At 40.2% G+C, this 19,672-nt stretch overlaps 1 protein-coding gene across 5 annotated transcripts in view; it reads left to right on the top strand.

Moving 5' to 3' along the window:
- The window catches only part of SPATS2L (spermatogenesis associated serine rich 2 like), a 159,378-nt gene that overhangs the window by 10,936 nt on the left and 128,770 nt on the right, over positions 1-19,672 (top strand). For all 5 annotated transcript variants that reach the window (XM_036254037.1, XM_036254042.1, XM_036254040.1 and 2 more), the window contains exon 2: positions 10,907-10,956. The gene's annotated coding sequence lies outside the window, so the exon portion shown is untranslated. The remainder of the gene's footprint in view (positions 1-10,906; positions 10,957-19,672) is intronic.

Below are 19,672 nucleotides of genomic sequence, written 5' to 3'. Positions count from 1 at the left end.
TGGCTGATCCCTGTTCCAGACCTCTGACACCAAACTGGCTGCCCCACTGGTCTCTAGGTCCCATTTGTACCATATGTGCAATTTAGGAAGAAAAGGGGAAGGCAAGTATAGGGCTGATTTTTTTTTCCCCCTAAATTGTGATACATCTGCTTCCCGTCTCCTTTGGGAAGGCTGGTCTTATATGTGCATGAGGAAGGTAGCTGCCTTTATGATGTGATTTCAGAATCTATACTACTCAAAAGGGCACTTCAAATATCAACAGTTTCACTTTCCTGCTCTCTGGTATGGGAAAGCTTATATTATGAAAACACTGGTTATTTTTCTAAGACCAGTAGAGTTTAGGAAAAAAAGAGGACAAATTTGGTACTTGAATGCCCTGGTTTTGACTCATGTAATTGGCTGGCTATATGAACTTGAGCAAATTATTTAATCTTTCTGAATCTCAGTTTTTTTTTCATGTATGACGTGGAACTAATACCTAATTTGTTTTTTTGGGTTTTTTTTTTTTTTTTTTTTTTTATGATTTTGTTATGACTAATAAAAAAGGACAGAGAGTGCCCAGCAGCAGGGCCTAAGCTGTAAATGCTATTAGAAGTGGTAATTCAGACATGTGCTCCTTGGGATGAATAATTTTATAGACCCTTCCCTGAGACTGATGAGGAAGAAAATAAGGAATCTTTTCCTTATTTTAAGGGTCAAGGGGCCCAGATTCTACCCATCCAAGGGTATAAAAGGACCAGAAGGCCAGTCTTGTCTAGTGGTTTGCATTTGTGAAAATATTCCTCTGGGATTATGACTGCAGCATGAGGCCCTGGGAGAAAGGCATGTTTACCTCTTCTGTCAGGATAATGTAAGAATAAACAAAGCACATTTTTGAATCTCTGAATAGTCAGGCACACTGCCATCAAAATAAACTTTTATTTCTATTCTTTGCTGACAGATTACAAATAAAGGAAGCCACTGAAATAACCTGAAAAGGAAGATTCAGATACAAACTCGACACCAGGGACAGATTTCACACTTATTTTGTTGGAGCCATTCTTTCTCTAACTGTGGGTGTTTGGGAAGTTCTTTTGTTGTAGCTTTTGTTGCTTGCAGGAAGGAGGAGAGGGCTTTAGTATACTGAGGAAGAATGGTTTTGATTGGAGGCAATATTGTTCTCAGTGTGGGTCGACTTTCATATATTATAGTGATTGCTAATACATAGCCGAGAAAGCCCATTTACCGAAGTGCCACACAGGGGGAGATAGTCAGATCTGACACACTGCCACTTCTGATGGAGTAGTTTTTCGCGGAAATGTGGGCAGTCCTATAATTTGCAAAGGGGAAAGTGGAAGCTGTTATGCTGGCTACTGTGACTGCGAATGTCCTGATCTAGAGGGTCTTTGTCTTTCCTCAGTTGTTTCCTCTATGAAGTCTGAATGGTGAACTGGATTCTGTACATGCGTGGACTTCCCCCACTGTAATACCACAGCCTTAGGAGGGTGTCACATTAAAATTGTGAACACGCAGGGAGAAAGTGTAAATCTACTGCCCCCAAAATTAAAAATAAAAGCACTAAAAAGATTATTTAGTGCTGGATGTGGCATTGAATATATAAATTCATTTATTGTTCTGGTAGTCCCAGAGCAAGAACTCATTCAGCTGTAATGGATGGTAGCAACTAAGGTTACCATGACAACATTAATTTATCATTTCCAAACTTTGGTAGAATTTGACTTCTGGACTCCTCTGGCTTGCATTTAAATTTAGTTACTTCTCATTTATTAAGGCAAAGCATATTTAGATATTGCTAACACAAATATACTAGGATATCTTCATGAAAGTGACTGATAAAACATTAGAAGCATAGAATGTGGGCCTTGGAAAGGGATAGCGAATGCCGTGGCTTAGGATTTCCCCCGGTGCAGGGATCCCTTCCACAGTGGCCCAGTGAGCCCGCTGCCGTTTGAACCCTGCCAGGCCAGGGACCGGGAGTTCACAACTGTGTGATACTGAGGGGTTCAGCTGACAGTAGTCCGCAGCGGTCCTAGGCCTTAAGTTCCTTTAGATGCGGACCTTGACTCATTTGTGGTTGGACCAGTACTCAATATCAAGTACAGGAGGACAAAAATATTGTAATCTGCCTCCCTGCAGCTTCCCTGTTTGTCTTCCATCACCCTCTGGGGAGCCACGGGACAGACATGCATTTGACCACGGCTATGGCATTTCCTACTTGGAGGCTTCTCTTTTCAGGCTCACGTGGTCCCAGTTCTTTCAGCAGAGTTCCCAGCCTGTTAACGCTCCTCTAGTCACCTGCCACTGTCCCCGTGCCATTTAAACGCGACAACTTGAACACAACACCCTACTCCTGAGTTCCCCGAGCGGCAGAAACCAGGCCCACTGTTAACTCCTGTATTCAGGGCGCCCTGCTTTTATTAATCTAGTCAAGTATGGTGTTGGCCTCCATCGGTGCGTTTATATCCGAAGTCAGATAAAACCTGCGAGTCTTTTTCTTACCAACTGCTACAAAGCCAGTGTCCTTTATTCCGTCCTTGTGCAGTTAATTGTGTGAACCTTGTCCTTGTTACATTTTGTCAAGTGATTTTTGAATTCCAGTTTTAAAAATTCAATCATTAGTGGTACTTCTTTTACTTATCAATTACACAGTGGAGAATGGCACTTTCTCTGTCATTGATAAAATGTTGGCACAACACAGGCCAAAGAGAGAGCTCTTTGACTTTCTAAAGTCTTCTTGACAGCAATATGTGAATTTTGTTAGTCGTTTTTTTTCTTTAAAAACTAGTTTGATCATCTTTTACTTATGTTTATTTTCTTGTCCCCAGGTTGTCTAAGAGGATACAGCCAGGAAAGAGTTAGTCAAATGCCTTAGCAAAGCTGTCCTTGTTGATTCACTTATAGCCAGTCCTAGACTATGAAGTGGAGTCCTCTACTATGAAGTGGAATGAGATTAATTTGGAGTAACTCTTAGATTGCCTTAATTTTTCTTTTGACGAATCTACTAAGAAGCATAATCTAAAACCCCTTATTTTTAATTTATTTAAAAAACAACCTTATAAAATAAATTAATATCTCACCTATCATTGCAATTTATATGGACTTATTTGGTTCAGAGGAATTGCTTCTTTATACATCATTCAGTTCTCTTTATGGAATCGTTGCTCTGAAAACGAATTGGTCGAATGACAGGAAATTACTGCTTAGGTGTCACCCTGCACATCATTGTAGTCACACCTGCAGGGAGAGACAGTAATCAGGCCGAGGCATGTCCAGACAATGTGCGCATCTGTGTACACAGTTCCACGACAGTGTCACTAACGTGGCCATAGCAGAGGACACGCAGATGGCAGCGTGTCACCAATGAGTGCGTGTTTTCTCTGAATGGAAAATTTTGTATTATTTGAAAAGAGGTTTTATTTTTCTCCCCTCACACAAACTCTGACTTTTTATATTAGTATCACATGTCTGTCAGGTAGACATATGGTGCTTTCTGCACTATATTTTGTTGTATGTATGTACAAAGTAGTTTTTTTTTACCTTGGACCCAATGGAAAACAATAATTTAAAAGAATAGGAGCACTGAGGAACCCAACTCTACAATAAGTCAAGGGATAAACTGTCACTTCATCAAAACACCAGTATTTGTGCAGTACTTTATATTTGTAGTTGTAAAAATAATGCACACTCACTGAATTTGGAAAAGATATTGAAATGGATTATAATAATTAAAAGTCAGCTAAAATGTCAGCATCCAGAGACTGTCGTTGGCCTCTGGGGTGTATTCCTTCCAGATGTGTGTGTGTGTGTGTGTGTGTGTGTATGTGTGTACACATTTGCATGTGTTTAAACCAGCCTCACAGTGGGCCCAGGAAGTCCGTACTGAAGAATCAGTGTCACGCAGTGCTTTAAAGGTACTTTGTACTCAGACACTTTGAGACTCCAGTCCTGGCTATGCCACTTACATAGTGACTATAAATCCCTTAAATGATCAAAACTTCAGTTTCTACCTCTGTAAAATGGGCATAATAATAGTATGCATCTAGTAGGTTTATTGTAAGAATTAATAAGATAATGCATGCTGCATCGCTCATAGTAAACGCTTAATCTAAGCTGTTGTTATTATTACATAGGTTTTCTTGTCTGTTCTCCTCACTTAAATTCTAGGGTAGCAATTTCCCTCATCATAAAATATGATTTGAAAAATATTTGGAATGACTGCATACATTTCAATATATAAGTATACCTTAATGTAACCATTCCCTATGCTTAGACCATTTCCAATTCCTTGCTGTCATAAAGAGCACCGCAGTTAATATCCTTTACATCATTTTTGTGCATAGACAACAGATTCAAAATGAATTACTAATGGCATCTTATAGAGAGGCAGAAAAAAACTAGCAATTCTTGAGTGTCTGTTAATGTGCCAGGGTATATGGTAGGTTTTTTTATAGCAGAATTCTCATTTAACTCTTCCACAACTCTGTTGAGGTACATCTGTTACCCCCATTTTTCAGATGAAAAAGCTTTGAGGGGAGATGAGTCGTTTGCTGAGGCCACAAAGACAGCGGTGGTAGAAGTGGTATTTGAAGCCAGCTGTCCAATTTCAAAGCTCATGCTTTTCCATTCTGGCACACAGCCCCTGCCGATCTTTTTAAGGCTGGAGGAATGAATAGTTATCATTGTGCTTTTTACAAAATGTACTTGGTGCCACGTAAAAGATAGGACACTTGGCTGGAACTCTTGGCTTACTCAGCATAGTACCTCTTGTGTGCGTATGTTCTTATATGTTTTGGACTCAAGCCTCATTAAAATAAGGTGTTAACCAAAGGAAATAAAACATGATGAAAGAAAACCTCAGGGAAGAAAATATGTATTTAGCCAATCATACAAAAGTCATCTTTGTTTCAGTTGTATGGACTAAGCCAGAATTACTTATCTCCCTAGGAATTGGAGAATTTCACATAGATAATTATAGGAATTAAACAGTAGTAACAGCCAGAGTAAATTGATGCTATGAAAAGGAATTGTGAGTTTCACTATCTGTATGTTAGGGGTGAAGGGAAAAGCTTTAGCTTTAGCTATGATACACCAGTAAAGAGCTGTAATAATTGCTCTAGGTCTAAGTAGAGGTATAGGGGGACATCAAGTATGCTGGGAGAGACCCCTAAAGAGTTACTGGGTGAACTGACAGGTTATCTTTGAAAAGTCATCCATTTAGAACATTTAACTCGGCAGCTCTCAAATCTGACTTACAGCATGTAGTGCGGCAATCAATTTTGTAGAAAAAAAACGCATAATGAATATGAAGATGATGGGATAGGTATTGCCAGTCAGTACCTAACACACAGTTTCTCAGAACAAAGAAACAATTGAAGGTGTCTTTGAATAGGGTAATCCTAGTTTGTCATTTTGTAGGTTTTAATTCTTAGTAAAAATGAAAGGAAAAAAACCCAAAACCCTAGTATGTAATATTTTATTCCCCAGAGGTATTCTGTTACACAGTTTCTAACCAACTGTTGTCTAGTCAAGAAAGCTGTATTTGGTTTTTGAATTCTCCAATTTTTATAGCCCTTGAGCTTACCCATTCTTGTCTTTGAATTGTTCTAGTTTTCTTCAGTCGTTTTAGTTCTTGCAGGGGAGGGACAGTGCCATTCATAGCCTGACAACTAAAAGGGTTTTGCATCTTGATAGCACACGACCACCACCTTGACCTGTTGAGAGTATGTCCCCGTGGCGGCGTCGCAGGTGGGCAGGGCCCACGGAGTTACACTGGGGCTGTCTCTGTGAGCAGAGACTTGGATACGAGTCTGCCGACTGGATTCAAGATGTGGCTCCACTGCTTGGTCTAACTCTGGGCAGAGCACTTTGCTGTCTCTGAGCCTCGGCTCCCTCAGCTCCCATGTGGAGCTGACTACTGCAAAGTCAAAGGTCGTATGGAGGATTAAATGTGCTGAGCAAACCACGTGGCTAACTCAAAAGGACTTTTATGATTAGTTTCCCAGTTATTAATTAATGGCCACAGGTCATCCCTCTTGAGGAGAAGCCAATTTGCCATTTAAAATATTTTCAAATGAATAATGGGAATGTTTGTTTTATATATATGAAAAAATACACCGCTCCTAGGGCTGACCTCACCAGACCCTCCTAACTCTTTGCTTAGACTTTATCCAGTAATAAGGGAGAGGCACTGTCTCTGCCCTGGAAACCCTTGCTAGCTTGAGGTCTCTCAAAGCTCACTCCCGTGGCTATTCCTCTGATGGAAGGAGGCCCTTGGCATCAACAGGTGGTTCCTTTGAACATAGTCAAGACCTTTATAAAAATAAGAATTATGTTGTTCCAAGACAGAAACAAAACTTGTATATCTGATGCATTATTATAACTTTCAGTGAAAAAGACAAAATAAGACTATCAGGTAGGAAAATATATTCTAACCAGATTGCATTATAAAAATGAAAAGAAAGCTCTTTAATTATGACAGTAATCGTGTTGCTGGCGGGGAGAAGGAAAGAGAATCAGAAGTTAGGCATTTTGATGTTGGGTGGCTTACATGAACGCTTCTCAGAAGAGTGTCTTGGTTTTTACCCCCCATCTGGCTACGTGGGTCGGTCGGTCGGTTGGTTGGTAAGGGCTCTCAGTTGGTTGGTAAGGGCTCTCAGTTGGTTGGTAAGGGCTCTCAGTTGGTTGGTAAGGGCTCTGAAACTACTTCTGGGCCTGGCTGCAGACCGCAGCTCCCCGCGCTGGGGCTGCGCTTCTCCCAGCTCGCTTTCCCTGGGCTGTGCGCTCACCTCCCCGGCAGTTACTTTCTCTCGGTCTGAAGGGGAGGACAGAGCTTGTTCACTGCCACCCCAGCTTGAGCTCTATCGTGGGACCCTTTTAAAGGTGTTTCGGGCAGTTCATGATTGACATGTCTCTGTGGTGCACCCCAGAGATGAGAGTACGTGAGCTGGGTGCTGGGCATTTCAGACGAGCCTCCATGACCACTTATCAGGAGGGAGCCAAGGAAGGCAACGGGTCCTGGACTCCTTGAGGATGCTGGCTGGGAATGGCTAAACCTCATTTTGAACCATTTTCTAAAATTTATTTATCTTACTCTGGAAACTTATTGAATTTCCCTCACTGGCTCTGGTACCACATTTCATTCAGCTCCTCTCTCCATCAGCTATTCTTCAGGGTCTGTTCTGCACGAGGCACTGAGAGGGGCAAAGAGTAATCAGACATTGAAGAGCAGGGAACGTTGCTTACCTTCGATAGAAAGCAAGGTGTGCCTCCAGTAGGGAGAAGGGAGACCTGAAGTACGTAGTGATTTTTTTGTGTGTGCTGTAATTTTTACAATAAATGGTACTTCATAAAAATCTATACCAATATTCATTTGTGTAGCAAATCCCTTTATAATGAAAATTCCTGTTATCTATGATGTGGTCAAGCGTCATTAGAACACAATTCCAATACAAAAGACTTTGGACAGTCCCTTGGAGTGAGCTAAAATGGGACTTGACCTATATATCAAGCTTTTCATGGTTTTGATATTTTTCATTTCCACATGTCAACAAATACCTGACTTGATATTAAAGCCAGTTAAATCAATATTTCTTGCTGTAGTCAAGGTACAGCAACATATATCCAAGGGCAGCATATCCCCAACAGCCATATTTTGTTGAGTATATATATTTTATCACAAATTTCACTGATTGAACTACCTTTGGATGAATAGGATGAAAATATCAACATAGCCACCACAAAGAAGAAAAGCCAGAGAATCTATAATCTTGTCCCTCCCCCCTCATGTAGGCACTCTCCTAATTTATTTTGCTCACTTTAATCATAAGGAATGACAATATGGGAAAGATCCTGATTGTGGTAGGTGTGCTCCAAGGGGTGGGCTTTAACCCTTGTCCCAGCTCCCATCCAATCAGAGACTGTCGAACACAGAGCAGCATAGTAGCAGGTCCCAGTGAATCCAGGTGTCTCTGACTGTGGAGATCTAATAACTGTGATGGAAAGGAGAATGGAGTGGAACTTTTAACAGTTAGGTTTCTGGAAGCTGTCTGTTAAAAACTCATTTGTTTTTGTAAACACCTGGCCTGAAGCATCAATTTATAAACACCATGAATGTATTTACTGTTACCAGAAAAGCTTAACTTCTCTTCCCTGTATACCATGAATAGAAGAGTGATTATCATTTATTAGGCCCCTACTGTGTGCTAAGTATTTATAATATCTCACCTCTAATACGTGACAATGCTTCAAGGCATGTGATATTATTTCTGTTCTATGTGCCAATTGGGCTGCTGAGTGTATGTGAGGGCACCAAACTAGAAAGGGCATAAGCTGGGATTTGAACCCAAGTTTGTCTGATTCCGAAGCCTTTTCACTTTTTACATAAGGTGATTTTCCATAATATATCGTAAGATTGAAAAAACAATTGTTTCAAATTGTTCAAGTAACACATGCTTACTGTAGGAAGTCTGGGAAGCAGCGAAAATTATAAAAAAAGAAAAGAATCACCCATAATTCTTCACCCCAAAGATAATCACCACTAAAATTTTAAATTTTTTTCTTTCCAGGCTTAAGTAAGCTATGGTTTATATATCCAAGAGAGTATTGTTCCTCAGAATTGTCATCTTTGAAGTTTTTGCATATATTCCAATAATGTTGCCATGGCTTAAAACACTTTTGGAATTCCTTTCCGTTCTAATTTTGGAACCAAATTTTCCATAGACTCCCATGCACAGGGTACTTCGATAGAGACACAGCAAAGACAGTATGTCCATTACCTGAATACTTATCAAAATAGTATCTTCTACCATTTTGTGCCTTCTAAAATTATATGCTGCAAATATTTAACCATCTGTAAAGAATACCATCACTGCCTCTCTAAGAACCATAAGCATCTTGTGCTGATTTCTTTTGCAGTAGGAAATAGACTTTATCAAAATACTACTTTCTGCCATGTCAAAGACTGATGGACATTTTGGGGGTATGTTTAAAAGTCTTTATTAAAAATTAAATCTATACATGTTTAATATCTCATCTGACAACTCGTGTGTTATTTATGACTCTGTCAACACAATATTTGCCTTTTGTAGTTAAATAAAAAAAATTATTTTAAAAAGTTTGAAAGACATATTTTAAAATCAATTTCTTGTCAATGGAAGTATTATACTCACTGAATTATTCTCCTGTAAGGTGTTTCTGTGAAAACAAATATAGCTAAGTGTGATGAACCGATCTTTAGATAAAGCTAGTAGCATCGTGTGTCGAAGCAAATGTTTCTCAGAGATGCAGGTGCGTGAGCACGCACACACGCATGAAAGCATTGCTGTCAGAGTAGCCAGAGGCCTACTTCATGAAGGTCAAGAGAGTCAACTCAGTGATATGCCAGCTGAGTTCTCATCTCTAAGTTGCTGCATACAATACTGTTACTTTTAGGAAACAAATCTAACCCTCCACCCAAGCATCTCACTGGGTGTTTGGTTTCTGCCTTGTTTTTCAGACATGCTTATCTGTCCCATCACCTTAGCATGGCACCCCTTCCCCAGCCTGCTGGGCACCTGGGACCCAGAGCCCTGGACTCGCCAGTTGATACAGAACTTGTTAGGGCCACTCCCAGGGTTCAGATTGGGCACATTGGGCATGCACAATTGTCCTCGGGGCTATAGTCTTCCTTGGTCTTCTGACTGCCAAGATTTCTTATGATAAGATTTCATCATACTCACAGAGCTAATGACAAAGTGAAAACCGAGTCTTCCACTGATATCGTGGAAGACTTTTAAACATACCCCCAAAATGTCCATCAGTCTTTGACATGGCAGAAAGTAGTATTTTGATAAAGTCTATTTCCTACTGCAAAAGAAATCAGCACAAGATGCTTATGGTTCTATTCACAATGCCTGGCACTATGTTTAATGTTTGTTAGATAAATGAAGGGTTGCAGTATATTGTCTCAAAAATGGACTGTTGGGAGGAAAAGATAGTCTAACTGTAGATTAGAACCTCAGGGCTTAACCTCTAGGTCAGTCCTTTCATTTAAAGATAAAATCCAGAGAGGTCAGCTGGCTGGAGGTCACCCAGAGAGCTGGTACCAGAGCCAGGCCCAGCACCCATTGTGCTGAGATCCTGTCCCATCCTCTCCAGTGCACCTTGCTTGTCTTTGTGCCCCTGGGGTTTCATGGAGGTTGATCTAACTACACAAGATTAGTGACCAGAACATTTGAAGCCCCACACAGTGCTTAACAGAGCGTGTGGTACACAGGCATTCTCGGGGAACACTTGAAGTCATTGTTGACTTAGTGAGTGATTGGTTGGTTTACTTATGATTCTACCACTTGTCCCCGTGCCCAGGTAGTTACCAGCTAAACAGTGGGTTCCCTGGGCCTGTGTGGTTATATATTATAGGCTATCTCTTGGAGAAGAGAATATTGTAACAACAATAACTAGCTAGCACTTATTTGTACTAAATTAGGCAGGATATTGTGGTTAGAATCCAGGCTCTGGGGCCAGATGGTCACAGGTAGAGTCCCCGATCCACCACTTGCCCTGTATAGTTTCATGAGACAGGTGATTTTACCCTTTGATGCCTTTTTTTTTTACATCTGTACAATGCCAATGGTAATGGTGCCTACCTCACAGTATTGAAGAGCTAGCCTATTTGAAGCTCTAGAATAATGCTATGCACTTTCTAAGCAAGCAACAAATGTTAGCTATTGCTACTACTAAAATATTATTGTGTGCTAAATTCATTGCACAACTTACTTATTCTCCAGTCTCCTCAACAACTCTGTGAGGAAGGTACCATTATTGTCCATTATACAACTGAGTAAACCTGTAGTTGGGTATGGTTAAGATGAAAATGGGTGGTGTGGCTGCTAAATGTGAGATCTGATCTCTCAAATTTCTTTTTTCCTAGAGCACTCCAGAACCCAGGCGGCTTTCGGGAACATCTCCGTGGATTCCCAGGTAAGTAGAAGCAGTCATTCCCTTCTCCATTCCTCTTCCGGTACACATGGCCAGCTGTCCTTGCTCCTGTAGCTGACTCCCAGAGGCCTTTGCACAGCCATTGTCAGCCTCTCAGGGTCTCAGCACGAGTTCTTGTTTACAGGTGTGTAGACTGAAGTCATTTGCGGTGGAGCATGGGGCAGAGGCAATGGACCCAAGGCACTTCTGCCTCACTTACATCCCCCTTCTCCACCTACATCAACATTTCTGTGGGTTTTCTAGGGTAGTTCTATGCATGTAAAATTCATCAAAGTACCAAAAAATAAAAAATAAAGTAATACAGGTGTCCCTGTGATGTAGACAGGAGTTATGATTCTGAGTGGCGGGCTTTGGAGCCAGACTGCCTGGCCCTCCCTCCTCAGTGATTGCCATTTTTGCTGCTGTTGTCATTGTTGAAGAGCTTGCTCCAGTGAGTCTAGAAGTCTGACTGGCCATCTGCAGTCCTCACTCAGCACTGGGTGGGAATGGAAGGACAGAGGCTTTGGAGCAAGACAGCCTGGCTGGCTTTGCATCCTGCTTCTGCTGCCGAGTGATTGCACAGTCCTGTGTGTCACCTGCTTCCCCGAGCCTCAGTTCCTCCTCTCTAAGGTGGGGGTAATTGTATCCATCTTGCAGGGATGTTGGGATGTTTCTAGCTCATGCATATAAAGTGAAACTGTACAAGATTGACTTTCAATTAAATGGTATTTATTACTGTTATCAGTTCCTAGTATTTGAAAGGGTTCAACAAAAGTATTTGCTGGACGGGAAGCATGTTATTTTTGGTTCATCATATTTTCCGTGAAATATCTGTATCCCCCTCCCCCAATATTCTTGCTCATTTAATTTGCTTAGCAAGCCATATATTCATTGTGAAAAGGTCATCTCTGGTTCAGACCCTGTCAAATGATTATAAATTCCAAACTGAGTGGTCTAAATTAACGAGGTCTTAATTGCACCTGGATATTTTTATGAATGTGTAATCTGAGCTTGGTTATTTTCCATAACCTTGAAATTTTAATAGTAAGATGACTAACTTTTTTAAAAGAGCCATTAATGTTGATGGTAGTTGGTTGTTTTCCATGAATGGAATAGAATATTTTACTTCCTCATATCTGAAATTTGAATCATCATGAAAACACCTTCTTTCTTGTTGTTCATAGAGAATTATTATATAAACTCCTGGTCGATCCCCACCCCCCAACACACACACACACACACACACACACAAAGACACACACTCTCTTTCACACACACACACTGCTTAGTTTTTCTGTCTGTTAGGCAACTGAAGAGTTACTATGCACATTCTGGAAGCCTTCTCCCCATCAGACACGCAAGGGCACAATCAATTCCTGTTTTCTTGGAGCGTACCAAATAATCAGAAACTCTGATTATTCTGCTGGAAGGCAACAAACAGCTTGATGGAAAGATGTACCAATTGAAAACAATTCTGATCATATTTTTGTCGGGAGAATGAGATGCCTCCAGCTGTCTGTCACTAATCATATTAGAGGTGGAAAGCAGGAATGTTTTGGCCTGCAAAATATTACTCAAATCGCATGTTGGAACACGACTTTTACTGGCTGCCTCTCCCAGAGCCGTGACATTGGATGTCCAGCCTGTACTTCAGCTTGCCAGTTGGTAGTAGTCTCCAACATATGTCACATGAGCACACTTAAAGAATTTTCTAATTACAGTTCAAAGGCTTTTCTTTTATATTTTTATGCTCACTCTGCAGACATCACTGACTGCAATGATTTTTCCCTCAGCATAATCCTAATGCCAGCAGTTACAAAAGAGTGATGAGATGGCCCATGAAAGTCACAGTAACTGAAGAGGTGTCCGAATTCAATTAGGAAGAGGCCTCTCCCATGTGGACCCATAAGCCATATAAATCCATTTTACTCGTGAGCTGTGGTACTTATCTGGTCATATTTATTTTGGATGCAAGTGCCAAAGCTGGATTTAAACCAGAACTCCAGATCTTTGAGCCCTAATGACTAATTTGGGTATCCGTTGAATCCCTTAATTCATTTCTTAATTAGTTCTCGCAGAATTAGAGCTGCTTGGTTACAATCATTTTCACAAAATTTTTATAAATGAAAACAAATATACATAGATTCCACCCCGCCCCACCCCCACAATGGTTCATGCATTTTGCTCTGGTCTTAAAGAACTGTTCTTGTTGTTATCAACATAATAATAACAATGCCAACAACAAACCCAACAGGTTGCCAGGCAGTACAGTAGGGTATGAACTGAGACACCAGGAATCTTGGTTTTGATTCCCAACTCAACTACTTACAGCCTTGGTCAAGTTACTTTCCCTCTCTGTGCCTCAGTTTCCTTCTGAAAATGGGAAGAATAATCATACCCACCTCATAGGGTTGTTCTGAGGGTTAAAATAGCATTACATATGTGAGCTAATATGCAGAAAGCACTGTAATAAATGTCAGTTATTAAACTTACTATCAATGAGACAATGGGAGACCACTGATCAGTTTCACTGGTACCACAGTATTGTCACCTAAGTGTGTTCCATTTGTGTAGTCCCTTTTCAGATCACTCATGGGTATAACGAAACATTAGAGACTCTGAAGTTGAAATTATCCCTGTTATTTGTATTTGTACTCCTCAGTTTGGCTATAGGATTAACATTTTTGGCTTTTCATGCTTGATCAATATGAGTGTTAACTTGGAACATTTTATTCTCTCAGGAGACATAATATTGGCCCTTATTAAAAGGGAAAAATGTTCTTACAATATGTAAAAAAATAAATATGTGGGGGAGAAGATTTGGGACAGTTAGCTTCAATAAATTCATTGGGAAGTTTCAAAAGTATTTTTTAACACAGTTAAATGTATTTAATATCATGGTTCAAATTTAATGAATGTGCCAGGAGTGAAAGTCTAGGGAAAGATAAATCTAGTAGTTTAACAAGCTCATGGCTACAGAAGAGTCAGTTAATATTAAAATTGATTGCCAAGAGTTGCGCTAGAATTACCTTTGCTTAGTTAGATGGGACTCAGCAATTCCATTCACCCAGATGCATGTGCGTATGTGTGTGTGCACTTTAAACAATTTTTTTTTCTTTATTGATTTTAGAGAAAGAGGAAGGGAGAGGGAAAGAGATAGAAACATTGATGAGAGAGAACATCGATTGGCCACCTCCCGCATGCTGGGGACTTGGCCCACTACCTGGGCAGGTGCCCTGGTTGGAAATCGAACTGGTGACCTCTTGGTGCATGGGTCAATGCTCAACCACTGAGCCACACTGGCCAGGCTGTGTGTGTGCACATTTTAGAGAAATGTATACTCATGTGTATCCATAAACAGGTGTAAAATGTTCTTAGCAGCACTGTTTGTATTCATCTTAAATTAGAAACATCCAAAATATCTACCAGTAGTAAAATGGCTGAATCAAGTGTGGCATAATCATAAGATGGAATACTATACAGAGGTGAAAAAAGAATAAACTAAAGCTACACAATAACACAGATGTACCTAACAGACATAATGTTGAAAGGAAGAAAATACGGAAGAATACATAACAATCTTGCTTTATTTAGGTAAAGTGTGAAAACTTTCAAAACTAGACTCTGTTGCTAAGGGGTACATACATAAGTGATTAACACTGTAAAGAAAAGCAAGAAATTTATTACTGAAAGAATTAAGATAGTGGTTACCTGTTAAGGGAGGATGTGCTGGGAAAGAAAAAGGACCCGGAGGACTTCTGGTGTTCCTGGCAATGTTCTGTTTTTGAACTGGGCTGGTAGTTACATGGTTAATATATAGCATATTGCATCAAACATGAATGTTTTATGTGCTTTTCTGGTTGTGAGTTATTGTTCATAATTTTATGAGTTTTAAAAAATTCACTATCACTGTTTTTTCAGCCTGGGTTTGTTTTTGTCCTACATAGTTTTAGGCCTAGCGATTCTTGTAACTGTAAGTGATAAGTGATGCATGGCAAATTGACCTCCAAAATGGGATATGCACCCCAAGGAGCTCTTGAGATTGACTTGAGGGTGGAGCACTTATTAGACTTTGCATTTCCATTCATTTTATCATGAAGCATTATGACAGCTGATGGTGACTGCCTTGACACTGGTCCACGTGTCAGGTGGTCAGGCATCACCTGGAGAGAGGGAAGTGAGGCTTCCCCTTCACAGTGACTCCCCACTGGATCATCAGCTTTGGTTATTTTGGAAATACATCATGTTGGGTTACTGGATTTATAATTTCTATATTTTAGTTTTAACAAACCTACAGATTAACAGATGCTTAAAAAGATTCTACAAAAAATAAGCCTGTAAATTGAAGATAACTTTAATATTGCCATCTACAAGAAAATAGCAAAGTTTAGTGTGAACTCTGTCAGCCACATTATGAGGTAATGACAGTGAATATTAAATCAGATCTGGCAAGAAGGTGGCCACCAAATTAAATTATGTGGAAGACATATGGATTTATATCCACTATGGTTAATCAATCATGAACCTCATCCTGAGTGTATTTGCCCTGAGATAATCATGATTAATAAAACATTACATCAATTCTTTTCTTTTTTATTTTGTTCATGTTTTATAAGGTATATAACATGTTAATATAGTAATATATGTATAAGAATTATAAACAAATAACCAAACATATTTGAGGGTGTATGCTCAAAACATGTAAGATGAAAACATTTGGGACCCAACTGCCATGAAGTTCAAAGGCCACTCCCTGCTAATAGTTCAAATGTGCAGAAGATGATAAACTTACTCTTCGTATGAAAAGGAGCCGCCTCTTAGTCCTAATTCCTTTTTATTGGCAAGTATCAACATTATGGCAACAATTTATATATTGCATTTTATTAAAACTTCTCCCAGCCACTGACTCCGAGTTTAGAGTTGGTAAGAGAACAAATATATATACAAATATATATATATACACACACATATATACATATATGTATATATATATTCTGAACATATATATATATTCAGAATAGCGCTGTTTTTCTGTTCTGTTTTTATTCTCGATAAGATTCCCTTTTAACTAAGGATTTTGTATGTTAAAAAACAAAAAAGCTGAATACCATCAGATAGGATTTGCAAAAGCAGGAGTAATAGAAGGTACTGGATGGCAGTGCATCACGGCTTGTATGGGGAAGGGCGCTTACCCAGCAGTCAGTAGACCTGGGTTCTAAGCCTGGCCCTGCCCCTTGACGGCAGCCAGGCCATGGCGCAGAGGCAAATCCTCTCTGAGCTGCCATTGCCCTTTCTCCATGATGAGGATGATAACAGCAGTACTTCCCCAGCCCTTACAAGGATCATACGCAAGAGCATCTGTGAAATGTAGCATTTTCTACAAACATAAGAAATTATAATCATGCCCGTTATACTTCTACTTTAACAAAATGTAACTTTTTATTACAGTGCTGATGTCCTTAACCTGCAAATTTCTTGGATTGGCTAACTGAAACCAAAAAAAGAATTATTAAATAGTTTTTTTATTGGCAGGATTCTGGGGTGTCTCACAGACCTGAAGGAAGGGTGGCAACCAGGGAACCTGGCGGTCACAGCGGAGGCTTGGTGGCCCTCTTCCCAAGGTATTGCCACTGATTTGACTGAGCACTGTGAATTCCACCCTCTGGTTTGAGGCCCCTAGAAGAGAGATTCTCATTCGGCCAACTTGGGTTGATCCACCACCCTTTGGCCAGTCAGCCTCGGGTGAGGGACAGGTCACAGTAGAGACAAGAATCCTGGGAGCTCTAGCTGCGCAGATCTGGACCATCTCAGAAAATCAGGGTCCTTAGGAGTGTCTGTCTGCAACTGGTATTAATGTTTTAACTAATTAGGAGATAATAACTTTCTTTAAGGAATTTTCATAGAAAGAATCAAAGAAATATACATACGGAAGAATATGTGAGTGTTTTCTTTAATAAATGTCAACACACCTAACTGAGTCTGGGCTGCTTCTCCGGTGCTTTAGGTGGGCATTGGACTTGAAGTCACTTCCATCAGATGCTGAAAATTCTCTGCAGGTTCCAGGGGGTGCCTTCTGCTTAGGCTTTTCTCTAAGATTTGACTCCATTTCTACCTTTACCTCTTGTTAGAAAGAAGACGCTAAGTCAACCTCAGCATCCCTGATGCTGACCCTCTCTTTGCTGACAGCCTGAGTCACCCTAAAAATTTATGCCAAGGTAGAAAAATGATAAGGGAGGTACATCGAGTTTTCACACCACAGGCAAGTCACCCACTGTTAAAGGACCTTATTTTTCTCTCTCTTGTGATTCTATTAAAGAATATTTGAATATGTTATAGCCATTCCTAAACAGTTGTTCCTCACACCAAATGGATATCTGATATGTAGCATTTGTTCTACCAGGACTCAAGCAATCACTTGTAGTAGTTCAAGAAGGAAAATGTTTATATACTGAAATTCTTAGAACAAGTGTACCATGGAAGAAAGAGATATGGTAATAGGAATCATTATTTTGCTTCACCTCCATTTTGCAAAGTTATAAAGCTGAGTTATAACATAATCTATAGTTCATACTTTTTAACCAACTCTCAATACATACCAACCCAGTGCCTCACCCTGGTTACCAGGATGATTTCTTATTCATCAGATTTTAAGTGCTGCCTGATGAAATGCTAAACTTATATTGGCAGTACTTGTCCAAAGGTTTGCAGATGTCCTGACTAATGCTTTGAAAGACCAGCATTAGCAATAAATCACAGCATACATAATTTTTCAATAAAGTAATGGAAAGGATTTTGCATTGTGGGCCCTGTAAGCCTTGGTATTTGGGAGTTACTTACATGGGAAATTAAAGTAAAGGGGGAAAACCTTTTCAGGCTTTAACCCTTGAACTTTGGGCCAGCCATAGTCAATAGCAGAAACATCTTGGTAGCTTTGTTCTACTAACCCTGAGATCTCTTGGCTCTGAAAACTGACAAAATGCCAAGTATAGGCCTAATTGCATTCCTTGTTACCGAGGGAAAAAAAAATCTCAAAATATTTTTTCTTTTATTTAACGGGATACCTAGAGCATTAACATTTCCTGGAATATTAAAATTGTTTACAAGACTTGCGCAAAGCTTTCTGCAAAGAGAACTTGAAGAGGGCTCTAGCAACCAATTAGGAGGCACGTGTTGCTCACCTAGAGCAACAAAGTGTTAGGGAGATGAAATCAAAGGCGTAGGAGAGACGTGGCTTTGTACTCTATGAGCTTGATCTCTGATTAATGAGCTGATGTCCTCTTTTCTTCTTTCTTTATGGTCTGTTCAAACATTAGCAAGATAGTACATGATGTATTTAGCTAGCCCCATAATAGACCAATGACTGTCTGAATGTAGGTTCTGTTCACTCATAACCCCCACCCCCACCCTGGTGCTGAGCCCATTGCTTGGTACAGAAGAGATGTTCAGTTCGGATCTATTGAACGAAGGAATATATCAGGCAGATCTTTCTGTGATCTATATATTGGTGAATTATATATTGGGCCAGGTATACTCCAGACCAGATTAACTATGATCAAAGAACCAGTCCCTAATTTGGGGATCTTCCAATACATGGAGCCAGTATTCTGGTGGAGGAGCCAGACAATGAAGAAACAAGTAACCAAGTGAATAAACAAAATAAGTATAGCTAGTAGTAGGGGCTACAAAAGACCTCCTCAGGCTGAGTGCTGTGATCTGGACTACAGAACTGGGGAAACCAAAATCTAGAACAACGTGAGAACTCAACAGATTGATATAACCTTCCAGAAGGCTTAATTTACTCCAGAAGTTAGCATACCCAGTGAAAATGTTCAGCTTATCAGCTTATCATAGCTTTTTTCTTTTTTCTTTTTTTGATTTTAGAGAGGAAGGGAGAGGGAGAAAGAGACAGAAATATCGATTGGCTCCCTCCTGCATGCCCCCCCCTGGGGGTTTGGCCCACAACCTGGGCATGTGGCCTGACCGGGAATCGAACCAACAACCTCTTGGTGCTTGGGTTGATGCTCAACCACTGAGCCACACCGGCTGGGCATCACAGCTTTGCTTAATATAAATAGGTTTGCAGAGTTCTTACCATACTGACAGTATCAGTCTCTACTTTACAGAATGTTGCCTTTAACACATCAGTTAGCTGGTGCCTAGTGCCAAGACCAGGGGTGAGCTTTCCACTTCATTTCCCTGCTCCAAGCTGCAACTTCTCTCCCAAGCCAGGCAGCTGTCTCCCGAATGTATGCTGTCAGTCACATAGGAAACCAGATGACCAAAAGAGAGTAGCTCAGCACAAATGCATTGTCAAGCTGAAAGGGAAAAAAAAGAATCTCAAAGCGAATGCTCCACTGACTGTGGGTCAGAAGTAATATCTTTGTATCTCAAGGACAGAATATTTAGCAAAGATTTGGTACAAAGTGCACATCACCCTCCAGGCATGCAGAGCTGTGTCAACTGGAAAACTGTTCCTCCGGGTTTGGAACTTACCCTTTTTCCTAAATTAAAAAACGCTAATGTGAACTCCTGACTCAACAACAGATGATATTATTGTATATGGAGCAAAGAGTAAATAAGACACTTGCCTAATGACATGGCAGTTCATTTTAACTTAGCAAGCTGGAAGTAATTTAGCTTCTTCTCTTTTTTCCATGCTTTATGGAAATAGGCCATAATCATTTTTACTTCACTATTTTTCATAACCTTACACATGCTT

This window comes from Molossus molossus, unplaced genomic scaffold (assembly GCF_014108415.1).
Source record: "Molossus molossus isolate mMolMol1 unplaced genomic scaffold, mMolMol1.p scaffold_m16_p_11, whole genome shotgun sequence".
NCBI lineage: Eukaryota > Metazoa > Chordata > Mammalia > Chiroptera > Molossidae > Molossus > Molossus molossus.
Note: the sequence above shows the minus strand (reverse complement) of the source record. Positions and strands in the feature narration are given on the sequence as shown.